At 41.0% G+C, this 19881-nt stretch overlaps 1 protein-coding gene across 14 annotated transcripts in view; it reads right to left on the reverse strand.

The window, feature by feature from the left end:
* Window positions 1–19881, reverse strand: part of RASAL2 (RAS protein activator like 2) — a 468530-nt gene that overhangs the window by 38977 nt on the left and 409672 nt on the right. The window lies entirely within an intron of this gene.

Here is a 19881-nt window from a genome sequence, read left to right on the forward strand (position 1 = left end):
GCCAAACGGAGTGTTTTGCGCCCAGAATGCCCCACCCGTTCTTGCGCATGCGCAGTATGACAAGCATCTCCCAGGGGCACTATCCAGCACAGGCGCCAAGGATGACGTCAGGCGCCAGGGAGAGGAAGAGGCAGATTCCAAGGTACCCCTTAGCAACAGACATAAAAACGTGAGTAAAAGAAACATTTTTTTTTTCCAAATGTTGTTTATTAGGTTTAATGCTGCTGAATAATGAAAAGTTAATTTTATGGGTGGAACTCCACTTTAAGTGTGGATCATTATACAAATGCAGGTTTTATTTTTTCTTACTTGACTGCGTGGATTCGTGATGGGGAATTTATTTCAAGGACTAAACTGCCCTTACCCCACACATACCTTACTTACTAGTCATAAACTAATGAGCTGCTAGCACTTTTTCTGCGTTTTTGGTTAGCTAAATACCTGTACACAATGTGGTCTACAACCACCCTGGGAGAGACTGGCAGAATGTACAATTATAATTGTACATTTAGGAAGGGCTGGGGTGACCTTGCTCTCAATTTAATCATAGAAACCACATTTCAGACATCTAAATGCGGTGTATAGTTTCTACAGATTTCAGCAAAAGCATACAACAGGGACATCTGTTTTTATGATGGTAAAAATAATTAGGTCACCTTTGTTGGCTACCAGGGGTGCCTGCTTTAGAATTTCTTTTAAACACTTCGAGGGAAACGCTCCTCCCATATGAACCTCCTTGTTCGTTATAAATTGATGAGCTGTTTGACATTTTTATTTTGGTAGGTGTAGAAAATGTACATTAGTATTTATGGGAGATGGAAAACTCTATGCCATGGACACTGAATATTTTGTGACAGCTCAGCCACCTGCAAACAATCATATGAAAGACGACGTCCTATACTACTGAAAAACACCAACTAATTAAGCCCCTCCAGGGCACAAAACGTAGATTTGAGGTGAATTTGTTCTGGTCTTAAACACTATTTTCACAAAGGAATCGGAGTCTAGTCAAGATGTATTCTAAGCATTTGACTAAATCTCTTTAAGAAGGAACACGTGGCTTCCATTTGACCATTACTGGCTAGTGGCTGCTAAACTGCATTCCGCTTTGAAAGGGCAGATGTTAGTAATGCTTGGCGCTTCCTATGGAGTATATAGTAAGTGGAAAGTATCTCTTTCTCTTCTCATAACATTACTGTGGGTAGATCCCATAGCTTTCCTACACCCGTGCTTGTTAAAAACTAGACTACTTGCTTGGGGCTTAGCAGTCAGGTATATGATTACACTGAGATGAAAAAAAGCATAAAATAATAAATTTTGTTGGAAAATTTAACTAGTAAGAGCAACTGGAGATAAATGTGTATTGTGTTACTCTTGTACTACCTTGTATGGGTTGTGCAAATTGCTGAGATCCCCTGAAGAAGTGACATGGGTGTGACGTAACGCGGAGGTATACCGGAAGTGATGCTAGTGAAGGATATGACGTTGATTTTTGCTTGTTTTCTATGTTTAAATTGTGAGCTTTAGCTGTTTGTTTTAGAAAAAATTAGTTTGAACGTTAATACACTATGAGAGTATTCTCCTTTATACATGCATGCCTGGAGGCTATAGGAAAGGACACCGTAGGATCACTGCAGAATCTACACTACATTTCAAGGCGCAGAGTGTTGGAAAAACATACAGAGGACCTCAAGAAACGACCCGACCACATTACATCACTTCTGATACCGATACATGCTATATATCAAACATACAGTGGTGTGAAAAAGTGTTTGCCCCCTTCCTCATTTCCTGTTCCTTTGCATGTTTGTCACACTTAAGTGTTTTGGAACATCAAACCAATTTAAACAATAGTCAAGGACAACACAAGTAAACACAAAATGCAATTTGTAAATGAAGGTGTTTATTATTAAAGGTGAAAAAAAATCCAAACCATCATGGCCCTGTGTGAAAAAGTGATTGCCCCCCTTGTTAAAACATACTATAACTGTGGTTGTCCACACCTGAGTTCAATTTCTCTAGCCACACCCAGGCCTGATTATTGCCACACCTGTTCACAATCAAGGCATCACTTAAATAGGAGCTGCTTGACACAGTAAGGTCCACCAGAAGATCCTTAAAAGCTACACATCATGCCGAGACCCAAAGAAATTCAGGAACAATTGAGAAAGAAAGTAATTGAGATCTATCAGTCTGGAAAGGGTTATAAAGCTATTTCCAAAGCTTTGGGAATCCAGCGAACCACAATGAGAGCCATTATCCACAAATGGCGAAGACATGGAACAGTGGTGAACCTTCCCAGGAGTGGCCGGCCGCCCAAAATTACCCCAAGAGCGCAGCGACGACTCATCCAAGAGGTCACAAAAGACCCCACAACAACGTCCAAGGAACTGCAGGCCTCACTTGCCTCAGTTAAGGTCAGCGTTCATGCCTCCACCATCAGGAAAAGACTGGGCAAAAATGGCCTGCATGGCAGAGTTCCAAGGAGAAAACCACTGCTGAGCAAAACGAACATCAAAGCTCGTCTCAGTTTCTCCACAACACATCTTGATGATCCCCAAGACTTTTGCGACAACATTCTGTGGACCGATGAGACAAAAGTGGAACTCTTTGGAAGGTGTGTGTCCAAGTATATCTGGCGTAGAAGGAACACTGCATTTCATAAAAAGAACATTATACCAACCGTAAAATATGGTGGTGGTAGTGTGATGGTCTGGGGCTGTTTTGCTGCTTCAGGACCTGGAAGACTTGCCGTGATAAAAGGAACTATGAATTCTGCTGTCTACCAAGAGATCCTGAAGGAGAATGTCCAACCATCTGTTTGTGTACTCAAGCTGAAACGAACTTGGGTTCTGCAGCAGGACAATGATCCTAAACACACCAGCAAGTCCACCACCGAATGGCTGAAGAAAAACAAAATGAAGACTTTGGAGTGGCCTAGCCAAAGTCCTGACCTGAATCCTATTGAGATGTTGTGGTATGACCTTAAAAAGGCCGTTCATGCTCGAAAAACCCTCTAATGTAACTGAATTAGGACAATTCTGCAAAGATGAGTGGGCCAAAATTCCTCCAGGACGCTGTAAAAGCCTCATTGCACGTTATCGCAAACGCTTGGTTGCAGTTGTTGCTGCTAAGGGTGGCCCAACCAGTTATTAGGTTTAGGGGGCAATCACTTTTTCACACAGGGCCATGATGGTTTGGATTTTTTTTCACCTTTAATAATAAACACCTTCATTTACAAATTGCATTTTGTGTTTACTTGTGTTGTCCTTGACTATTGTTTAAATTGGTTTGATGTTCCGAAACACTTAAGTGTGACAAACATGCAAAGGAACAGGAAATGAGGAAGGGGGCAAACACTTTTTCACACCACTGTATCTCAGGTGAGCGGCTGGAGAGCACAGAGGTGCCACGGAAAGAGAGGAAAGACGTCACCCATTATTATGGACATTCACAAGCAATGATGAAGGGATAAATCACAAATATTCATTATAGACAAAAATAAGAGGACACATACTATTGAAGGAATTGTATATTATTTATTTCACGGATATTGATATTGCTTTCTAGCTTGTGTGTTTGTGTCCATCCTTGAGACACACGGTAATATTGTTTGCACCATTGCACAGGAATTATATCTGCATGGTTTACAACCTTAATAAAAGCGATTGGAAGAAAAAATTAAAATAAAAAAATAAATAAAAAAAGGACATAACACCAGTGTTACTTCCCAATGACATGTGACACAAGCTAAATTTCCTTCCTTGTCATCTAAATCAACCTAATCAGCTACTCTAAAAAGAGTCCTTACCAGAACAGATGAGATCTGCAAAACTTGAGCATTTTTTTTCCTATAAAGACTGGGGCACAAATATGGTCAAGCATCCCCATTCACTTCTAATCTGCCCACTATTCACAAGTCAAGCATATTCCCACCCTTGTGCTGCAAGCTTAATTTTCTGACAAATGCCTCTAATGAAAGCTATGTGCACAGACCGCTCAGAGCAGTTTTTGACATATGTATGCTCTGCCTGAAATTGCCAAAAATGATGGTGAAATTAAATCTTTGGATGCTATCAAACAATCAGGTTTTTATGCGATGCTTCTATAAGCAATTACGACTATTCATTCGGCATGAGGCAGCATTATTTATGAAAGCTGCAAAAGAAGAAAAATTAATTTACTGGTGGGAAAAGTTCTCAAATAGCTCAGTCAATCTGTAATTCTTAACCTGACAAATACTCTCAATTATTCTCTGTGTGTTACCGTGAAGATATCAATGCAGGTGAAAACATATCCTGCAAAACACATCATAAAGAAATTCATCAGAATAACTTTACAAAACCTCTTTAATCAACAACCAGCAAGAAAAAATAAATGCTTCCAAAAACACATTTTAATCTGGCGTATTTCTGATCATAAAGAAATAAAGGCTTTTATTACAGCAAGCCATACGAGAAATATGGGGGCCGTACTGAATCGGCAAAATGATCATAAAAGTTTAGATGACAACTTACAGTTATAAATGTCCTGAAATAAAAATGGCAAAAATAGATTTATAAATACACCCCCTTTGCTATAAAAACCTATGATTTAGATGCTTTACAAAACCGGCAGATAAACAGACTTGGGACCAAAAAATTCTTACAGTGAAGCTTAGCGTGTTATCTTGTAGCACTGGGTACACTAGGGACAATGGCAGAGGGAAGAACAAATATAGATGTGTGTCTATGGAAACACTGGGCAGAGGTATTGTGCTCAGTTCAGTTATTTGACAACAAATGCGTCTCTGAATGTTACCATCTAGATACAAAGCGCAGTTTTGAAATATGCATCACGCAAAAAACACGATAGAAAGTTTTATAGAGAAAAGGCCAATATTTTCAAAAAACATTTTGAACTCGTAAAACGTAAATATAAATATGTTCCTTAAAGTGTTACTAAACCCACAACAGTGAAATCTGTCTGTATATGCAGTAAAGCATGCTAGTTATACTCGCTGTGGAACCTAAGGGGTTAATCCTCTGCATTGTGTAAAAAAGGCTGTTTGATCCTCCCCTTCTCCCAATGTCCCCAATCTACCTCCTGCCCTAGGAGGCACTCTAGACATGTTCAGTTTGGTGAGAATTGCTACTTTATTTTTGGGTGGAGGGTGCATGTGATCGGGAGAGGGCCAATCAGCTAGACCAACCATCTGTGATGTAAAACGTGTTAGATGTTCTTCCCTGTCTTCTATGCATAAGATATGACTGTTTTTGGATTTTAATCGTTTAATAAAGATGCCTTCAGCGGTGTGCGGCCATCCAGGATTTTTCTTCCAAAGTCAGGGGTCATGCAGAAGGGAATGAAAAAGCTCCTCTTACAAGCCTAACCATTCACTGATCGAAGTCACAAGTCTGCCATATACTGCTGATGAGAAAGGATATTTAGCAGTTTAGATTTACTAAAATAATTGCATTTCCATGTTCTGTGTACTGTGGTAGACCAGATATGGTGAATGCAGGGTCCTGGGTTTAGTAACATATTAAAGCGGAGTTCCGCCCTCTGCAGCAAAAAATTAAAAGTCAGCAGTTACATATATTGTAGCTGCTGACTTTTAATATTAGCACACTTACCTGTTCTGGAATCCAGTGATATTGGCTCCCGGGTGCTGCTGCCGCCATTCCTGGTAAGAAAAACCAGCAGTTAAGCATTTCAGCTGCACTGTCGGTTCCTCACTACGCATGCGCAAAGCATGCTGTGCTTTCTAAATGGGCCAGAGGCGGGAGAAGGAAGAGGGGTGCCACGGCGAGATCTCTCAGAAGTATTGAAGGGTACCCGCTCCCCCCTAAAATGTGGTACTGGAGAAAGGGGGGGGGGGTGTTTGAAGAGCTTCCACTTTTGGGTAGAACTCCGCATAAACAACCACAAATGATCTAAATCCACTTTGTGTGCACTAGATGCCTTTGCAAACCAAAGAACCCAATCACGATCATGCGCTGTGCCCAAGAGCAGAGGCTCTCTCCCTCCTCACAGAACAGACTGATAGCGGCAGGAGCCATGGGGCCCTGTTGCGGTCAATCAAATCCTGTAAAAAAGGAGCAGGAAGCGGGGCCGAACCGTGCTGTCTGTGTCTATGGAGGAGACGAACGGGCAGTACAGTTGGGGATCGAGCTTGCAGGTGTTCCACGATAGGAAGAAGCTTGGCATGGTAGCACATCAAGAAAAGGAGGAGCCAGGAGCACCAGCAGGGGACTCAAGAGGAGGAGGATCGGGGCTGCTCTGTGCGTAACCATACATAGAACATGTTTATTATTATATTACCCTATCTCTTTAGGAATGAACATACCTCTAATTGGACATTTTCTCTGGAAAATGGAAAACGTCTTCAACATTATAGAACAAGTCCAGATAAATGTGACTTACCAATACTAGCTATACAATGACCCAGATGAATAAAAACCTTCACAAATTCAAAAACAAATCACACATTAGGTAGCAATGGAATTTCGGCAAACATAAACAGAGAGAGGGATCACTACTCCATCACATCGTATGTGGTAGAATTGGGTTGGGGTTTGTGGAAAGAGAACAAGGGTGGCGGCAATACATTCTTTACCAAGTCATTTCTCACATCTTTCTGATGTGAGTCTTCAGATCTTACTGATCATCATTATTATTACATTACTTTACATTATTTAGAGCAGTCTTTCTCAACCTTTTTAATACAAAGGAACTCTTGAAATAACTTTCTAGTCTCACGGAACCCTTGCTAATAATTACTACTGTATATTCACAGCTTACGGTACATTACTGTGACAGTCAGTATGCGGAATTTCAAGTCTTCCTCCTCCAACAACTCCGCCGTCGCACCCCCACTGTAATGTCCTAGTGTGGTTGGGGTTTATAGACCTAAGGCGGGGTACACTAGAAGTTATTTTTCATACAACCCAGCAGGCTGAATGAAAAGAAAAAGAAAATGGAGAGATCGCTGTACTAACACATCCGATGTTAGTGTGGTGATCTCCCCCGCTGTGCCTGTGTTTTCAGTCTAGGGGACCACCCAATCAGCACTGGCAGCCATTGACTGCCAGTTCCAATCGGATCCTGGTTTTCCAGCATGGCTGTTTGACAGAAGCTGGTCACAATAACTTCTGTAGAACAGACGGCTGTACACACGGGCCGAGCGGCAGCCAGTTCCTGCCAAACTGACTGTTTTCTGATGATTTTTGGCCAGTGTACCCAGCTTAAGGCAGTGATGGTCAATTTCTTGATATAAGGGGCCCCAAGGGCGGCCCCCAACATCATTAAGGGCAGCACATAAAGTTCAGTGAATATTTATTATCAGAGACAGCAGGCAAACAACAGGATACATTCAGACTATGGGTGTGATCCAAGAGATGCTAAGAACTTGTGAACATAACAGAGATGGTTAAATACTACAAACCTGATACAAGAGATGATCAGAGATTGTGGGCATGCTGCAGGAGATTGTCAGAGACTGTGAACATGCTATAGGGAGTTGCTAGACCTGGGGACACTAAATTATACAAATGGTGCAGCACAAAATACTAAAGTCCACATATATTGGTCATGTATGACAGAAGAAGAACATGTAGAGAGGAGACACCACGTGGAGAGACAACTATTCGCTTGTGTGTGACCCTCCTTCCACCAGTAGGAATAAACTCTTACCAGCTCAAATGGACCTCTGAAATCTCAGATGGTCAAAAGCGCAGATTCACACTCGGGGTGTGCCGGAGCCTTATTAGTTGATTTCCACGTACGGATGAGGCAAGTCCAACAAATTCACTCCAGATATAAATGGGCAGGCATGTATAAGCAGGAGAAATCCAGGAAAAAACTCCAATCAAAAATTAATAAAAAATAAAAAACGATCTAAGTGTAGCTTGAAACAGATCCTGGGGACACGCTTCAGGAGACAGTCAGAGCAGGGACGGCCCATGCATTGTGGGCGCACAGGTGCCCCCCCCCCCCCCCAACAGCTTTGCCGCTCGATCCATGTGTCCGGCACCTTTCAGAATTCCTATGGTGGGGGTGTGTTTTTTGAAGCACCTAATTAGAGCCAGAGGCTTTAATAGGCTTCAAAATAGGGTGGACTATCCCACCCAATTGTGTGACCATAGTGAATTAATTTTCGCTATTTGCACACTACAGTTACTCCCTGGCAATCAGAAGGTAGGTCAGTGAGACCGGTTTCCCAATTGGCCCAAGTGCCAGGTGATCCTATTGGATGTCTAGCTCTTGAAAGAGGGGAGACATGCTGGAGCTGGACCCGCTACTGCCTGGAGGACATGGGAGAAGAGAAGGATACAGCAGGAGAGGAAGGGAGGACACAGCCAGCCGCATAGTAAGTCTCGGACCTCCCAGGGGGGTCGGTGCTGGCTGAGTGCCATGAGCCAGGTGGGGGGTAGTGCTGGTTGTTTGTAGCCCCTCCAGAAGAAAAGCCCACCAGCTGCCACTGAGTCAGAGACTGGAAATGCATTATGTGGGACTGCTTGAAATCACTGCTACACCAAGGCAATTTGGAAACACAGATTAGTGTCTGTGAGGGCCACACAAAGAGTGACAAAGAGCCACATGTGGAATCCGGCCTGCAGTTTGGGTACCAGGAAACGAAGGGGCTGTCACAGGCACTCACCAAGTCACTTTTGAAATCAGCGCAGCTGTTAAGGGCTCCGTCCACACAGCAATGTCATTCATTCTCAGAGATCTGTGAAAGAGTTAACATTCCCACCTGCAACTACAGCAGGCTGACTTGTAACTCTCAATGGAATACAAGTGAAGTAATCCCTGTATAGGCAGGGAGCTGGGCTGGAGTCTGCAGGAGCATAGCATTACTTTGTAGGCTCCTATGTGCATTAATTTATTTATTTTTTTATTATGGGGAACCCAGCCATTAATTAGCTATATAGCACCTTTCAACTGCTTTTTCATTTCTTACCTGTTGATCCTGCCACTGACAGTAGTATATATATGGCTGATGTAACACTGCTTTAGAATTGGCCATGGTTGTTCCAATAAGGCTTCATGCAAACTAGCCTTTTTTTTAAGCTGAAAAAACACTGGATAAAAAAACGCTATTAATAGCATTTTAGAGGAGTTTTAAGGAACATTAGCTTTTTATTATCATTTTTGCAGCAAAAGGAAAACAAAAGCTAAAAAAAAAAAAAAAACCCTATTAGAAGCGTTTCTGATGGAAAAACGCTCCAAGAAACTTTGCAAAAACTAAAAAGGTACTTTGAGCAAAAGTTACAATACTTTGATAACACACTGGGGGTTATTTCCAAAAGGCAAATCCACTTTACACTGCAAGTGCACTTGGAAGTGCAGTCGCTCTAAATCTAAGGGGTAGATCTGAAATGAGTGGAAGCTCTGCTGATTTTATCATCCAATCATGTGCAAGCTAAAATGCTGTTTATTTTCCTTGCATGTCCTCCTCTCATCTACAGCGACTTTACTTCCAAGTGCAAAGTAGATTTGCCTTTAGTAAATAACCCCCATAGTGCTGTTTATGCACTATACATGAATGTGTCTCTATTACACCTGACATCTGTTTGAACTTCACTGCTGTGGTGGATGGAATGTCAACACAGCATAGCTGGTCCGTGATTCACGGCAGTCCGCCATCCTACACACTGATAAGAAATTACTTTTTTTGATTTTTAAATAATGAAATGAAATGTCTCCTTTCAGAGAGGATTAGTAAAGGCTCGCTAAACACCTTATTTCTCCCATCTGGACTCTACTTATTAGAGAATATTTTTTTTTTTTTTTTTTTAACTCTTCCATTTTGTGCCAAATATTTGTTACAAATTGATTTGTAGGGGGATGAGCTCCATTCTGAAAAATCTGTGAGGTTGCAACATATTCAAGTACACCTTTAGGCTTCATGTACATGGGACGTTGTTTAACCTTTAGTGATTTAACTTGACAGCTAGAAACCGGCGTCTAAAAATGTCAGTTTAGCCGTGTTTGCATCTAGAAACGTTTGTAAAAAAAAAATTCAGTTTAAATAAAAAATGTCTGTAAACGAAACGCTGCTAAACGCGAGTTACCATGTTTTTTTTTTTAAGAATAATTTTTATTGAATTTTCAGTTCTATTCAAAACAATAGTAGCTCACGCAGGGGCCAAATCTTAATTGCCCACGCAGGGGCAAGACTTGGGTTACAGCAACATACCGTAACTTGAAATCTATGTACAACGTAACAAACTACTACCCCAATGTGGGGAGAGATTCCATTTCCGGGGGGGATCTGTGCTCAAACTGGTGTTATCGGGATACTTCAAAATAAGAATATCTGGGCTCAATTCACTTTTAAATATATTACCAATCTAGGTCTTACGTACTTCTTTACTTGCTGTGGTGGCATCTTCTAGCCAACATGTCCACACTTTATCAAACTTCTGTGGGCAACCTCTGTTCGTGTAGGTGGCTTTGTATAAGGGTAAACTGGCATTTATCAGACTTTTCCAAAATCTAACTCGAGGGGCGGGGGGGGGGTGATTGTTTCCAGGTCATCGTGATGGCTTTACGAGTGTAACACAGTAGTAGCGATATAAGTACTTTTCTCGCTCTAATCACTGACATTTGTTCAACTGACCCCAGAAGACAGTATTTAAGATCTTAAACCCTTACAAACCACTTTGACCTACAGGTAAGCCTAGATTAAGGCTTACCTGTAGGCCCAAGAAATATCTCCTAAACCTATACAGTTTAGGAGATATTTACCCGTAGACAGCAGCGTGCAGGTGCACTGGGCAGGCCGCAGATCGCGGCGATATGCTGCGAGTGTCAGCTCCCGTGCACATGCGCGGGAGTGACGTCATCACTGCTCCGGCGAATCACAGTGCCGGAGCAGCGAGACCCACGAAGAAGATTGACGCTCGGAACTACAGGGGACAGCGGTGATTTCGCTGGCTCCTGTGTCAGGTAAGTGACACATAATGGACTACTATGCGATGCATAGTAGTCCATTATGCTTTACCATTGCAGGGAATCAAAGAGGAAGTAAACCCATCAGGGTTTACTTCCTCTTTAAGGAACACTGGTCTTGGTTACCTTTGCAATTACCTGAATGACCTGTTGCCAGTAATGTTTGATTGCTGGGCAGCGACAAAAAATGTGAAAAACTCTTGGCTGGTGCCAGCAACGCCAACACAATAGAAAGAGTATGCCGCCAACATCCTGTGGAGCCTGTGGGGTGTATGCGAGTTACCATGTTTAGCAGAGTTTACAAGCTGTTAGAGGCATTTGGCGTTTCAATTGCCTCTGAACATCCTTCCTGAACCTGTTTTTTTGCATTCAAAAAATGCTTCTGATCTCAACTGCCTAGAAACAACCCTGTGTACATGTACTGATAAAATAACAGAGGAGAGTTCAGGGGCAGCTGAAAAATATTCCCAACTGCTCCTAAATGTCTGTTTACCAGCAGGCCTTAAAGAGGAGGTCCGCCCAAAAAAAAAAAAATTTAAAAACAGAAGCTACACATACTGCAGCTGCTGGTTTTTAATTTTTTTTTTCTGGACCACTCAGTACTTTGATGTTGAATATTGTTGTTATGGCAGCAGATACCCGCCATAACCCTGGTATTTTTAAAAACTGCGGTCCGTTTATGGATAAAAGTGTTCTGTGGCCGATTTGTCACAAGATTACCTTTATCGGCGGCGGGAGGGCATCCCAGTCATCTCCACCGCTAACCAGAGTAGTCGGTAACGTTGGAGACAATCTGATGCTGTCCCCTTAAGGGCATGAAGTTGAGCAAGGGAATTATGGCCTCCACTCGACTCCATTTTTTTCCCTGCATTTAAATGTAAATATGAGATCTCAGGTATTTTTGACCCCAGATCTCACATTAAAGAGGTCCTGTCATACTTTTTAACTATTACAAGGGATGTTTACAGTCCTTGTAATAGGAATAAAAGTTTTTTTAAAGGGACAGAGTAAAAATAAAAAGTAAAGTAAAATAATAACCGTGTTCAGCAGTAAACGCATACATAAGTCACGCCTGCATATGTAAACGATGTTCAAAATACATACAATATACCATGTGAGGTTTCACCATGATCATTTGAGCGAGAGCAATAATAATAATCTGTAACTCAAAACTGATAACCTGTAGAAATTTTTTAACTTTGCATATGGAGATTTTTAAGTGTCAAAGTTCACCATTCCACGACCGGGTGCAATTTTGAAGGATGACATGTAGGGTAGGGTATCAATTTACTTGGCGTAATATTATCTTTCACAATATAAAAAAAAATGGGCTAATGTTACTATTTTCTTATTTTTTTAATTCAAAAAAGTTGTCAAAAAAAAAAAAAAGGTTTGTAGGACCCCTGTGCAAATACGGTGTGACAAAGTATTGCAATGGCCACCATTTTATTCTCTAGAGCAGGGATATGCAATTAGCGGACCTCCAGCTGTTGCAGAACTACAAGTCCCATGAGGCATAGCAAGACTCTGACAGCACAAGCATGACACCCAGAGGCAGAGACATGATGGGACTTGTAGTTTTGCAACAGCTGGAGGTCCGCTAATTGCAGATACCAGCTCTAGAGTGTCTGAAAAAAAATAAAACCTAATGTTTGGGGGTTCCAAGTAGTTTTCTAGCAAAAAAAACCCCCAAAAAACTGATTTTAACTTGTAAACACCAAGCGTGAAAAATTGGCCTGGTCCTTAAGTGGTTAAGGTGAAATTCCATCTGCTAGCCACAAACTGCAGAAACATGATCGAAAGCTTACTTATATTACCCAACTATACATTCTAAAGCAAAAAATAATAAGGAAGATTATGACCTGGTTGTAAACAAGACATTAAGACTGAAAACACATAGGCCATATATAAAATATTGATAGCCTAAAAAATATATATTTCTTATTTTCTATTACTAAAGACATTAAAAAGAAATGTCTCAAAGCTATAACTGTTTATTGCCGCAACAACCATTATTTCCCGCAATGAGAGCCAATGAGAGTGAACAACAATAATAACATGGCTGTTGGTGATGGTCAAAGAGACATTTGTTAGAAGTTACTAAATGAAGGTTAGGGCTCGTTTACCCCAGATGCAGTAATGGGCATTCTCGTAAATTCATCATGTTTTCTAATCACCTTAGACCACAAAATTGCATCCAGTTTCTAGGGCATTAAAAAAATGGCATGCATTTTTTTGCACCAGAACGAACAAAACAATGTGATTAATTGCAAGGAAATGCTCAAAGAAAAAATGTCTGCATACAAAGCACAGATTTTTGGAATGAATGAAAAAAAGTGATGTCAAAAGGTGCAGTGAAACGCGTTACAAAATGCATGTGGACCTGCACACTGAAGGGAGATTGCATTGGACTGAAATGAGCCCTTACTGACTGTTTTAAAAGTTGCACTGTGAATTAACCCCTCCACTATAAATCCAATTGTGAGTTACAAAAAAAAATAAAAAAAACACGCTAGAACTTGATACCAATAACCAGTCAAACTAAAATCTGACACCAGGCCCCACAGCAATAACTACAAAAAACTTCATGTTGGCTTCTTTACCCAATGTCAGAGCTAATTCCAGAGAACTCCATATACTTTTATGAGGCTAGGAGATTGATAAAAGACTACCGGACTTTACTGCTCAAGAACACACATCAGCTAAAGAAGTCAGAACAAAAGATATAAACATTAGGGTGGACCTCTTCGGCGAGAACTTGGTAACTATGGAGCTCCGGGGGAAGTGGGCAATTTAACCAAAGGAGAGGGTTGGAGGCAGAAGTGTAAGCAAACGCTGAATGTTTCCTACCCTCAAACTATACTGTAGTCACATACAAAAGACATTCAAATTATTTTATGCATTTTTAAAATGCAGTTTGAGTTCCTAAACTGACATAGTATCAGCCTCGTGCAATGCCCTATATGCAGCAAAGCTTAGGCTGGGAGAGGGAGAAGCCGCACAAGGAGCCAATTAGCTGTGCTGCTGTGTGCAAGAAGGGACAGGCTGACAGGAAGAGAGAACAGGGCAATAGGCTCATCAGTCTACTGCTTCTACGTTCACTGTCCAGTCACAGCATTGGGAGAAGGACAAGGCATGTAAGTGGAAGTTAATTGCGACAGAGAAAAATCAGGTCTTCTGCCCTGACAGGCAGGGCTGTGCTCTGTAGCAGAGCTGTGAGAAACTCACAACTGGATAGAGATACAAATACTTAATCAGGTAAAACAGCTCCCATATACGTATTTCATCCATGTATGTAGTTGTGTTCCAGGAGTTTAGCTTTAAAGTGTTTGAAACCCATATACGGTATATATATTTTTAACAACAAACATGTCATACTTGCCCACCATAGCAGGCTGCTTGCTATGGGGGCACCCTTGCGGGGTTGCCCCCGAGCCGGCAGTGTGTGTCCATTGACACACAGAATGTTGCCCGGCCCTGCCCCATCCCCTTCTCACTGGCTGTGATTTACAGCAGTTGGAGCCAATGTTATTTTTTTAAAGCACAAAACATGACATACTTACCTGCTCTGTGCAATGGTTTTGCACAGAGCAGTACCAATCCTCTTTTTCTTGGGTCCCATGCGGACGCTCCTGGCTGCTCTGCATTCTCCAAGTGCTCCCACAGCAAGCCACTTGCTATGTGGGCATTTGTATGTGCTCACTTCTGAGCCCTGCTCTGTGTGTCCATGGACACACAGAGCACAGCTCAGCCCTGCCCTCTCCTCACTTTCTGTGATTGACAGCAGTGGGAGCCAATTGCTGCTGCTGCTATCTCTGAGCTAATGAACAGGGAGAGAGCCATAACTCTCGTGCACATCAATGTATTGCGATCGGGCTCTGGTAGGTATAAGGGGGGCTGGAGCCTTTGGAACCATTATAATCCATAACCTATGTAGGTACTCCTATAGAATGACTGAACTGAAGATGAGCTGGCGTGCAGAGGGTGATAAAAATATGAATTAGGAAACAATATTGTAAAAAAAAAGTTATGCAGGGTTTTATGTGCCTATACACCAACATGGCATTTAAGCCTCGTACACACAGTTCGATTGTCGCAGGACCAATCGGCTGATATTTGTCAATCTCCTGTGCAGGATTTTGTCTAGCATATTAACTATCCGCAAATTGTTGTTCGACAAACACAAATGTAATGACGTACTACGAGAGTATAAAGAGGAAGTTCATTTCTCGAGCGCTACCCTTTGGGCCCCTTCTGCTAATTTCCTGTTAGTAGAAGTTTGGTGAGCGTTCATTCGCCCATTTTTGTTAAGTTATTTTTATTTGGATGGCAGATAGCATCTCTAATTTCATTTGTTTTTTTTTTTCTGCACAATAATTATTATTTTTTTAATAAAAACAACACAATAGAAAATTAACAAGGGACACCAACATAGGTTTATCTTTGATCTAAAAAACTCAGGGATAATGGTGTTGTGGTAACTTCCCCAAAAAAAATAAAAAAAAATCAAGCAACAACCATATTATTAATATTATTTATATCACTACAAAACTACGTTTGGCATAACTACATAAGTATCGCCAGCAAAGCAGCTTCATTATTATCCAATTAAAGACGATGAGAATGTGCGCTGCATTTCGAAATTTCATCAATTGCCGCATCACGAATGTTAATTCTAGATTACGAACGGTAGTTTACAAGATTGACTTCTTCCTGGTCGTTCCTTGTTTCCGATCATGCGTGTTTGTACTTTCGACTTTTGTGTGACGATTTCTGTACTAACCACCCGAACATCGGACGTTGAGTTCACATCTCGCAAAAAATTTATAGGTTGCACATCCAGCTTTTGTCTGACGAAAAAGTGAAACTGTCGAAAGCACCGTACTAACGATCCGAAAATCCGCAGAGAGCTCATCTTACAAATTTTTCCATCTGATTTTCGTATCGTGTGTACGGCCTTTAGCCTTCCCTCAATGGGAAAAACAACCCTTTTTTTCTATATTAAAAATCTCCCTGTGTCATTTTCCACGCCCAATTACTCCGTTACGTAAACATAATGCTTTTCCTGTCCCCTGGCGTTTGCTGTGCTTCCCCAGTTAGGCACTTGGTTGCTAAGAGTATCCAGTTTATTAATAAAGCTTTCCAATTAGGAAAACACCTAATATACGGCACCGTGTTATCAATAGAAAATATAATGCAGTCTCTATGCAGCCCGTAAACAGTTCTAGCTGAAAAGAGCCATTTACTAAAGCACAGGCGCTGTCCAGGAGCCCAATTGTTAAAGTTACTTGCCTAATAAAACTTGCAGCGGTTGTATGTGTCACAGGAGAGTCAAGCAAATAAAGATAGCAAGGAACACATCTCGGGGAAATCTTCACTGCTTACTGAGCCGGAACACAAAACATCTGATATATTGACATCAATAGAAAGGCCTTCCCAGGACTGCAATTCTTTCCACGCATTACCGTCAGACCCGTCTCCAAGCATTAGGACTCTGTCTTTTAAACACCACAGAAACTATCATTTATCTGGGGAAGGCTCTTTATATTTATCTGTGGAGGGGAAAACTTCTATCCAACTCAGGAAAACGAGTGTTTTGCAGCAATAAAGTCTTAATACATTCCCAGCATCACAGCTCAGCACCTGGGAATAAGGAAGCAGCATGGAGAAAAGCCTCATCTACAGATGCAACTGCTGACTTACTGATTAGAGGAGTGCTGGAACAATGCGGTCAGTAATGGGGGGAAATAGGGTGTAAGCCAATAATGCCACATCTATATTCCACTATAGGTAATGGACAGAGACAATATGCCTAAGCAAATTAAAGATAAACACCAAGTACATCTAAAAGTACCAATTAATACGGCTTTGTATTACATGATATATATAAAAAATAAAATAAAAATTGCATTATATATATATATATATATATATATATATATATATATATATATATATATATATATATATATATATATACATACACACACACACACACACACACACACACACACACACGTATATTAGAGCTGCACGATCCTGGCTAAAATGAGAATCAAGATTATTTTTTTGCTTAGAATAAAGATCACAATTCTCTCTCAGCGTAAAATCATCTTACTCCTAGATTGTAAGCTCTAACGAGCAGGGCCTTCTGATTCCTCCTGTATTGAATTGTATTGTAATTGTACCGTCTGCCCTAATGTTGTAAAGCGCTGCGTAAACTGTTGGCGCTATACAATTCCTGTATAATAATAATCTTTCAAAATTTATAAATAGAAGAAATGGCCGCATCCCGTACTGGATCAAATTTTTAATTTATTCAGAACATACCAAGTGATGACAAAAGACAGAAAGCGGGTAGATGCATTTCACACACTCCAAGTGCACTGAATCATACTATACTATTATCATTGTGTGTATAAGGCAGTAGTGTGCGATCCGGGGGGGAGGGGGGGGAGGGGAGAGAGAAATCACATAAAGGTGAAAAACCTTCTGTGCTATGGGGGGGGGGGGGGGCAGAGTCCCACTGTCTGTGCTAATGGAAGCAGCAGCGGGACACGGGAGTGAGCCCACACGGGTGCCCCCATGAAAAGTGACTCTCCATGGGGGCACCCAATAAAGAGGAGGGGCCTGAAGTGACAGCAGGGGACCCCAGAAGAGGGGGATAAAATAATTGCACATAGCAGGTAATTATAAAATGTTAGAAGATCAATGTGATCGTAAAAAACATGTGCTTAAATAAAAAAAAATTAGATGCAGAATAGTAGTATATACTATAGTATATGCAGAAATTGTCAAGGTTTACCAATAAACTCACATTCATGCCAACATTTACAGGGGTAAGAATTGTGTTATTTCCAAATATAAGCCAGAATGAGACACTTTTCTAAGGTGCATATTTGCTTTGCACTGGGCTCTTTGGCACCATAAGGTAGCCCTGTGTAATATAATGGCTAGATACAGTGCAGGTTTTTCTGCAGCTGCCAGGGCCACCTGCATACCCAAGGCTGCCCAGCAATGGGCACAAATTGGACCCCAGAGAGACATCACTTGGAGAAATGAAGATAACACAACTCATTACAACTCAGATATTACACAGTGTCAGAGGTGACTCAATGCTGAAAGTAAGAGATGACACAATGGAACATGAAACGCCTTCTTCCCCGAAATCTTAGTGCATTCAATAAACGGTCCGTGAAACATAAGATGATAATGTTCCAGCAGTTAGGACTCTAGGATGTGTCTCACTGGGCCGCAGGCTGACCTTATGATATGAGAACGCAATGGATGACAGATTATGATACAGTGTTACAGCTTTCACACAGTGAAATATTGCCTGGAAAAGCTTAAAGCCAAGTTCCTGTAAAGACAGCAGGGGAGATTTACTAAAACTGGAGCACTCAGAATCTGATGAAGCTGTGCATTGTAGCCAATCAGCTTGTTCAATTAAGCTTTGACAATAAAACCTGGAAGGTACATTTACAGTGAATGCAGGTTTTAAATCGCGTCAGTGTAGCTGAACTCGCACAATTTCAAACCCGCATTTCAGTGCAAGTTTGGGGGCGATCTGAAAGACATCTATGCGGGTTCATGCACAAATGTCTATTGAAATTGCCCCTGAAATCACCAAAAGTAGCGCAGGAGGTACTTTCTGAAATCGGTGCAGCGTTGCACCGATTGGGACAGTGCCATTGCTGGAAATAGGCTGCGTTTTGACATGTCAAATCGCGCCGAAGTGAACGGGGGCTGAAGCTGATTGTATTCTTTTTTTTCTTGTTCAAGTTTTTTATTAAAGATTGTCAGAAAACATTGAAGAAATGTGTTACATTAAGATAATCATATTTCAGGAAAGTAAATTACTGGTCATAAATAACACCATAAAATTGTATAGTTAAAGATGGAAACAAAACATAACTATGCAGTAGATGAATACTAATCCTATCTAAGCAAAAGTCTACATTGAAATGTTATGTATGATCCTAGTATAACTGGAATGCATTAAATAGGAAAAGATTATGATCTACTGCTGATGTGGGGTCCATTATCGGCATATTATTATGGTATGTCAACCTACTATAGTGGATTTTAGCTGAAAAGAAAAATATAGTCTGGAGAAGGGGACAACGAGTTCACAATAATAAGCAGAGAGAAAACAGGTAGGAGGAAAAGGAGATAGGGGATCCCCGAAGGTAGGTTACTCCCAGAAGGTAGTTGTATATCTACATATTATAACGTTGACTGCCATGGTAAAAGTACTTGATCTTCGAAGTCTGGTGGCAAACAGCGTTTAATCCACGGTTTCCATAAACTATTCAACTTAAACAGCTTTTATCTAAAGCTTCCATCTTTGCATGCAACAGAGATTTGTTCATTCTATGTTTGGTTTCGGTTATATTCAGGGTAGGCATTTTCCAAGTTTTAGCTATAGTTTGTTTAGCGGCTGTTAAGAGCTGTATTAATAATTTAAATTGTTTCCTTTGTATAAATTCCAGCCTTAGGTTTAGAAGGGCCAAAGCTGGGTTTGGAGAAATAGTGCTTTCGAACATAGCTGAAGGCTGATTCGATTTTTATACACCGCTGCACCAGATTTTGCACTCTCCAATGTTAGCAAATCAACCCCAATGTGTCAATTTGCCTTGTAACAGTATGGAGAAGAAAAAAAATAACTTTTTTTTTTTTTTTTTTTAATATTGAATACAGCATGGAATGGTTAAACCCCGGTGAGTTTTTTTTTTCTTTGCCACCTGTGTCCCATATGAAAGATCTCCCTTCACTTTTTGTCATGTAGATACAACAGGAATCCCCCTATTAGAAATGCTGTCACTGGTCACAGGTCTCTCCACTAGAAGAGGTCTCCTTTATCACTGTTCTGGCATCAAATGAAAAATGTAACTCTTTCCCTTACTTTTAGCTCCAGTTACAGTGGTCAGCAGGACAAATCTT

The sequence above is a fragment of the Lithobates pipiens genome, unplaced genomic scaffold (assembly GCF_037356315.1).
Source record: "Lithobates pipiens isolate NorthernLeopardFrog02 unplaced genomic scaffold, aLitPip1_a1.2 Scaffold_23, whole genome shotgun sequence".
NCBI lineage: Eukaryota > Metazoa > Chordata > Amphibia > Anura > Ranidae > Lithobates > Lithobates pipiens.